General features: G+C 37.8%; 1 non-coding gene and 1 pseudogene across 1 annotated transcript; one reads left to right on the plus strand and one right to left on the minus strand.

The window, feature by feature from the left end:
* Positions 1 to 656: 656 nt before the first annotated feature.
* On the minus strand, positions 657 to 2,778 carry LOC148880649 (acyltransferase GLAUCE-like; annotated as a pseudogene).
* A 634-nt stretch (positions 2,779 to 3,412) lies between these two features.
* LOC148880650 (small nucleolar RNA R71) lies at positions 3,413 to 3,519 on the plus strand. Its single transcript, XR_016106352.1, has one exon. It is a non-coding gene; the product is annotated as a small nucleolar RNA R71 (small nucleolar RNA).
* The last annotated feature ends 4,366 nt before the right edge of the window (positions 3,520 to 7,885 follow it).

The following is a 7,885-nucleotide window of genomic DNA, read 5'->3' on the forward strand; positions in this document are numbered from 1 at the left end:
TGGTTATTGCTCAAGCTGCTATAAAAGAAATTTGCTACTTGGTAAAAAATCCACCAAAACTTATCAAAGAAAGTTTCTTACATATATTGGAAGAAAACCAACTTCAAACAATTTTTGTTATGAACAAATGAAACAAAAGCTAGAATGCAGTAATAAGTCAAAACAAAACATGAGGATTTATGTTTTTCAACCTCAGAGTTGTAGATTATTTTATTGGGATATCTGATGAAATTTGTATCCACTCAATGGAATCAATAAATATTTCAGTTGCAGGTATCTAATTGTAATGATGCTAAGGGAACCTTTGTAGATGGAAACCATCATTCTTTGATTGGTTCCAAATTTCTGTACAATAAACACTTATTAAGGAGTTGAAGATGATACCTCATAACCCCACCATGTGAGTTGCATGTCATATGGGAAATTGTGGCCTTGTGAGTCCACCATCCATACAACATTTGATATGGACACACCTTCCCTCATTACTCCACTGCTCGTTTTGTTGGACCAATTAAATAGTGTATTTATTTATCCTATTTTTAGAATGCATTGTAATGTATTATTAGTAGGTTAATTTGCCTTTGGGTTCTCCCTTTCAATTTATGTTTTTATTGACTAGTAATCTTTCACATTGTTAGAATATTGTGGCAACCATCATGCCAGAAGATTATCAACACAAAAAGGTATTTCTATGCAACCCCCACTTCTTGACTTTTAAATTATTTATTGAATTCGACTTTTCCCAGCCCTTCATTCAGAACAGATGTCAAAGCAACCCCACGTTTCACATCTCATAGACATGAAGCATGAATCTCTACATCTTCTCTTTCTCAAGGCCCATCTGGACATTGGTCCCTCCCCCATTCCCCATGAAATCAGAAAGCAATAGCACAAACTCATCAGCCCCACTCACAATCGGCTCACAATGAATGAGTTTTCCTTAGCCGAAGTTGAGATCATGGAAAGGCAGTTTCCACCAAGCTGACAAATAGAAATTTCCATTTATGGTTGCAGGAATCCCTTTATGGATCTCTAACCAGTCTATCACTGACCTCACGTAGTCATTTGAAACTCTGTATATTGCTACTCCACACAAAAGGAGAATGGCTTCTCAACCAGATCCACCACCTTTGCACTGACAAAAGCTGTGACAAGAGCATTTCCTGTAAAACCATGTGGTAAAGGGGGAGGTATCTTGGACCTTATGTCCATTGCAAACAGAATGGTTGAAGTCTCATCTGGGTCATCAAACACTGCTTTGGATCTTGCTCTCCATAGGTGAGCTACAATGGCCTCAAATTTTGAACACTTGGCCATGGCCTTGCCTTTGAGGATGCTGAACATGCTAGAGGTAAAACAAAAGAGCTTGTGACTGTACTTGCTGGAGAACTGTAACAGTCGGGTGCGTTGGTTGGGAGAGGAGAATGAGGAAGTTACTGAAGCTATCTCTAACTTCTCTGTGTATTCAGTATCTGGGTATTTGATCTGAGGTGGATTTCCTGCTTTCAGGCATGTTCTGTCGTTGTAGATGGCTTGGGTATTCAGGCCTTCCCCACTGCAAATAGATGTTTTTGCCGTTGTGGTGATATCTTTCACTCAAAACCGATGGACTTGTGAATGGGCAGATTAATTGTCTTAAAACTGTTTAGTAATTGTACATATGCATTGACAACATTTTGTTTATTTTTTGAGAAATTAGGAAAATAATTTATTCTTTATTGAGTATTATTTTCTAAGGAAAACATTTTGTTTTTCTTCATTATTTTAGTTGAACCAAAATATTTTATAGAGAAAATGTTTTCTGAGGAAAACATTTAATTTGGACCAGATTGGGTCCAATCTGGTCCATTTGCATTTCATTTGGACCAGATTGGATCCAGTTTGTATGAGGTTTGGACCGAATTTGCTCCAGTCCATTTGTAAATGGTCTTCTTAAAATAAGCGGAATCTTCAACTCACTATTAACCATAGATTGAGTATTTAAAACCAGAAAATCAACAGGATAATAGAATTTATCAATCTAGAGCAAAACGTCTTCTACTATCCCCATTGGTTTCTGAATAGAACGGTCAGCCAGTTGTAACACCATGGATGTGGGTTTTATCTCTCCAAGACCTAACTGCAAGTAAACTGAATAATGCATTAAATTTACACTTGCTCCTAAGTCCAAGAGAGCTTGACCGAACTCTTGTGTCCCAATATGGCAAGCAATTGTGAGGCACTCAGGATCTTTGTACTTTGGCAGTGTTCTCTGCTCAATCACCGCACTTACCTGTTCTGTCAAAAATGCAGTTTTCTTAAAATGGTGCATAGATCCTTAATCACCTTGGCATAAGCCGATACCTGCTTAATCACATGCAACAAAGGTAGATTAATCTTAACTTCTTTCAAATGTTCCAAAATATCATCTTGGTTGTCTGAAAATTTTCCTCTAGAACTAAGAGTTTGGGGAAAAGGCTCTTTTGAGGGGGCATCTTCAATTCTACTTGGAGTGGTGACATTTGTGCGAGGGGGAGTTGACAAAGGCCCATCTAAAACCTTATCACTACGAGTAGTGATGGCGTGAACTCCCTTGATGTTCTCTAGATCAGAGGTGGATTCCCGTACCATATGTGACCCCTTTGGATTGGTTTGAGGCTGAGACGGGATTTTGCCTATCTCTTGTACAGTAAAAGCATTGGTTAGCTTAGTTATATGGCTCTTGATATCCTTGTTCTCTTCAACCACCTGGGCAAGAATAGATTCAAACTTTTGGTCAGTCTTATTTTGTGCCTCCATAAATGCTTGAAGTGTTTCCTCTAAAGGATTTCTATTCGGTCGAGCATTGTATTGAGGTATAGGATGAAGTCTGGATGGTTGCGCCTCTACACTCCAATTATTGTTGGATGAAGTAGGTTGATTCTAATCAGCCTTCCAACTAAAATTGGGATGGTTCCTCCAACTAGGATTATAGATCTCTGAATAGGGTGAGAAAGGTTCCTTATACAATTCGAATGCATTACACTGTTCTTCATAAACCTCTCTCATCTCACCATAGGTTGGGCAATCTTGAGCTAAGTGATCCAACCCCCACAGACAAAACATGAAGCTTGAGTTTCTACCCTGGCAACCATGTGGGTGACTTTATTATTTCTCATCTTTAAGGCCTCAAGTTCTCTAGTTACAACTTTAATTGGGCTTTGAGGTTGTCTTCCTCCTTAAGATGATAAATCCCGGTTGGACGTGACCTATTAGTACTATCAGTAGCACTAGGCCCAGTCCACATGTGGGCTTTCTCAACTAACTCATTCAGGAATCTATGGTTTCTTCAGGATCCTTTTGTAGAAACTCCCCATTACACATCATCTCTATAAATTGGCGCTCCCTGCTAGTTAAACTCATATAGAAATAGTTAACTAACATCCAAGTTTCGTACCCATGGTACAGACACAGGTTCTGTAGTTCTTTAAATCTCTCACAGGCTTGGTATAAGGTTTCATTATTCTTTTGAGAAAAGGTTTAGATCTATCTCTTAAGATTGTTGGTCTTATGGTAAGGGAAGTACTCGTTAAAGAAAAAGCTTGGGTCATCTCCACCCATGTACCTATGGATCTCGGTCTCAAAGAGTATAGCCAACTCTTAGCTCTCTCTTTCAGGGAAAAAGTAAAAATTTTCAGCCTAACAATGTCTGCAATATCAGCTCGGTTATGGAAGGTGGCCACTACCTCTTTAAATTCCCTAATATGCACATATGGATTCTCACTGTCTAAACCATGGAAATTAGGCAAGGGTTGGATCATTTCAGGTTTGAACTCAAATTGTAGTGTATTCGGAGGGAACATGATGCATGATGGTGTGGCTATCTGGGTGGGGTGCAGGTAGTCTTTTAAAAACCTAACAGGGTTGTCCTCATGTTGACTCATGGTTTCAAAATCAGAGGATGAACTAGATGCTACTTCTTCTTCAAAGAGTGGTGGCGGGTCTATTTGTATCTGTCTAGCGAATCTCCATCTTTTGTCCCTTGGTTTATTCATACACCCTAAGCTCCTATTTTTTTTTTAGCTTACAAAAAAAGAAAAGGAAAATGAGATCAAGAAAATAGAATGAAACTAAAGAAAATGAAACAGACAAAGGAAATAAAAGAGAAGTAAAGAATGTTCAGATTCAGTTGTTGGTTTGGATTCCTCGACAACGGTGCCAAATTTTGTGTCTCGCCCAAAATTATTACCCTTAGATAAGTGGTCGTTGAAGCGTAGCTTTAGGTGTCAAATCCACAGAGAAGCTAATTAAACCAACAAAAGGAGTTATCGCTAAGTGTAAATAACCTAAAATAAAATGATTTTCTAAAATAAGAATAAAAATATTTGAATAAAAGTAACAATGATTAAAAGATGAAAAGTAGTATTGTGATGAACAAGGCTTCAAGATTCACTTGATCGATTTGTTCAATTGTTCTCGACTTTGATTCCTATTTATTACTCAATTGCAAATTTCACATCACAAACAAGCAATCGTAAAATATAACTTTAAAAACCAACGACAAGAACAAAAGTATTTGTTCTGAGAAAATTAATTTTCAATGAAGAACAGAATGATCTATTCTTACAAGCTATCCAAGAACAACAATATATCCGTAAAGGATCAACTCATAAAATAAATCAACACAATCAATTATTTTCGAGCAAATTGCACATAAATAGAGCATGACTAATTTTATATGGAAATTGAAGAATATAACTTATAGGTTTATCAAATAAAAAATTTAATAAAAGAAATTTCTCAAGAACAAAATTAAACAATGAAATCTCTGAAGGAAGCAAAGTAAAATACAAGTAAAACTCATCGATCAAGATCCTCTCTAGCCTTGTTGAAGCTTTATCCACGCTTGATCATCATTCTCCCATCTTCTCTTCTGTGAAAGACTGAGAAAATAATGCAAAAATAACCTCTAAAAGTCGTCCCCCTTTTTGGTCAGATTTTTCCTTTTTATTGTGCCGCTAAGCTTCTCAATCTACTCAGCCCAGACCCACATCTTATCTCCCAATTTTTGCCTTGATAGAGATTGATTTAGAAAATCTTATATATAGATGAATTTTATCCCTATCTCTTAGTTGTCCATATCTTCAAGAATCATAAAATTTTGATATCTATAGAGAAAGATATGCCCAAAATACCGGACCCTTTTCAAAGTAAAATGAGAAACGATTCGACACTCATACTTGGGTCATGGAACTTGGGCTTGGGTTTCTTGAACCTATGTTTGGGCTTTCTTCCATTCAATTATTAATTCTTTCAGCATAAAAAATTGCATAAATGATAAAATTAACATTTATAAAATTATTATGGAAAAATATTACTTTTAAGCTCTTTATTTTACAAATGTCAATTGTTGAGCACACTTTAGATATACATTTTCATGCTTTCGTCACTTTGTAGTTTGGTTAAGCTTTAGGATAGCAAAGATTTTATATGCACAGATTATTGCGAGAAAACATTACCTGCAACCAAGGTCGCAGAACAACTCCAGTGATTATTGAACAAGCTAGTCTATAGTGAAAAAGACAAAGAGTTGTTCTATGACCTTGGTCGCAGGTAATGTTTGCTCAAGGTTAATCACTTAATTTCTAAAGCTAGAAATGAAACTTGACTCCAAGATTTTTAAAATTGGATCAGACAGGAAACCATTCTAGGGATCAATTCCCGGGTTGAACGGGTTGACCGCCTGATGCTGTTCAATCCAATGTGTTCCAAATCAAGATCGCAGTCAAATAGTCTGCCAATTGGTGAAGCCAAGATGCAAGAATGAAGTTGTGCACCAAGATCAAGATCTGAAACCAAGAAAGAGATCAAAGGCCCGAGGAGTTGTTCCCCGGGTAGGCACTCTAACACTCAAGTCAGTAATGGAAGAGATGGGCAGTTGGGCCGAGCAGTTGAGAAGAATGTCGGCCCGAACATAAGCATAATAACAGTACGAAGTTTGAAAGTCCCTTACCTTGAGCGGATGTTACCTATTCATAGCCAAAGATCTGTGTTCGATTTGGATGAGGCTTCTAGGGTTGTCCGTCGAGGTCTTTGAGATAAGTCTCAATCCCTAGCAAAGTTGTCCTCCTTATTCGTACGAGGCTCCTCTTCTTGGTTGCACTTATCTGTCCTACGTGATGCTAACATGGCCGAAGAGATAAGATGGCTAGGGAGGCGCCATGTGGCACCCGGGGCTAGCTTGACCATAACCGAAACACCGCCTAGTTCAAATGGGTGGCTTGTTTTGACTTTAAATTTGAAAAATAAAAAAAAGGCAAAAAATCAATATTTAAATTAACTGTTTGATGGTTCAACCACCCGGGTCAGTGGGTCACTAACCAAATCAACAATTTTTTTGCCAAAAAGCAGTTTTGGGGTGAAACGAAACCTATTACCTAAATGGTTCTTGATTTTTCCGATTCAATCTAGTTTTGAAAACCATGCTTGAGTCATCCTGTTCTTCAACAATTTCTAGCAACTCTCTACCGAAACCCAAGGTTTGATTGTTAAAAGATGAGATGAGTATTCCTTTTGTTTTTTGTAGATAGCCTTTTGGGTTTTGAGATCTCCTTGGGTTTCGAGTCTAGATCTTTTGCCCACAAGAACTCTGCCCACATCTACTCACATAACATTGCAGCCACACATGGGGAACATCTTATCCTCTTACATAGTATTATGCACGGGAACTGGTCACCTGACTGGTTCTGTTTTCCCCAAAAACCGGATTTCCCCCAAAACTGTTGATTTTGGTCAACAAACCGCTCAACTAGGAGGTTAACCGTTCGTACGGTTTTGACCTTTTTTTTTGGGGAAAAATTTTTATTTTTTTCTCCCAAAACGAGTCAAGTGTTCGGTTCGAACAACCGGACCATTAAAACCAATAACCGAACCCCTGACTGGTTCAGTCATTGGGTCGGTTTTAAAAACCATGATTTGACCCTTCTCAGCCATTGTAATACATCCTATAGGCGAGGAATATCCCTTGTGTATTATCTGAATTCAGAATTTCTGATGGAGAGTAGAGAAGATGGACCAACAAATGGAAAAGGAGTGTTGCTTATTAAAAAAATAAAAAGGGAAAAGGAGAGTTTAGCAAGTTAAAATCTGCCCCCACATAATACATCCCAATCGTATACTGGGAACATATTCCAATGACAAGTATGGGAGATGTTCTCAATGCACGCTGAGTTGTATATATGGGACATTTTTGGGGTGCATTCTGTGGGGGATAGATGTGAACTCCGGTGATAGGGATGCAACTTAAGCAGGCCAAACCCTAACCCAAATCAATTTATCCTGTAATTTTATCCGAATAACATTTTTTGTCCTTGGGCTAGTTAGGGGTGTTCACGGATTAGGTTGGGTTGGTTTGAGTTATTTTCTTCAACCAACCTGACCTAGTCGGTATATTTATTGACTAAACCGAAACTGATCGACCATAAAACAAAACTGACTTAAACATGAAGGGTCGGTTTGGATCAGTTTATCGGTTTAATCAATTTACATAACAATTAAAATAATTAGTTTTAAACAGTCCTATGTGAACACTCCTGGTTGGTACGGGCCATTCGGCTCCAAGACTCCAATAGGCAACATGCAACAGTTGAAGACTCCAACTCCAAGTAAGTATCCAATACTCACCTGTATTTATTTAACTTCTCTTTTTTTTTCTCTTTCCAAAGTTAAAGAGTGAAGATTCCAATAGTCTCAACTCCCAACGTGTCTGTCTATTCCAAGGAGTAGGGAGTAGGGAATGACTAAGGACTACCAAGTAGGGATTAATTAGTAATTACCTAAACATACACAATTGGGGCGGTTTGGTATGGTTATAAAAACTGAAAACAAACCAAGTTGTCAGTTTATTTTTTCACGCAAACCAAAACTG

The sequence above is a fragment of the Nelumbo lutea genome, chromosome 1 (genome assembly GCF_056320005.1).
Source record: "Nelumbo lutea isolate HS-2025 chromosome 1, American lotus-T2T, whole genome shotgun sequence".
NCBI lineage: Eukaryota > Viridiplantae > Streptophyta > Magnoliopsida > Proteales > Nelumbonaceae > Nelumbo > Nelumbo lutea.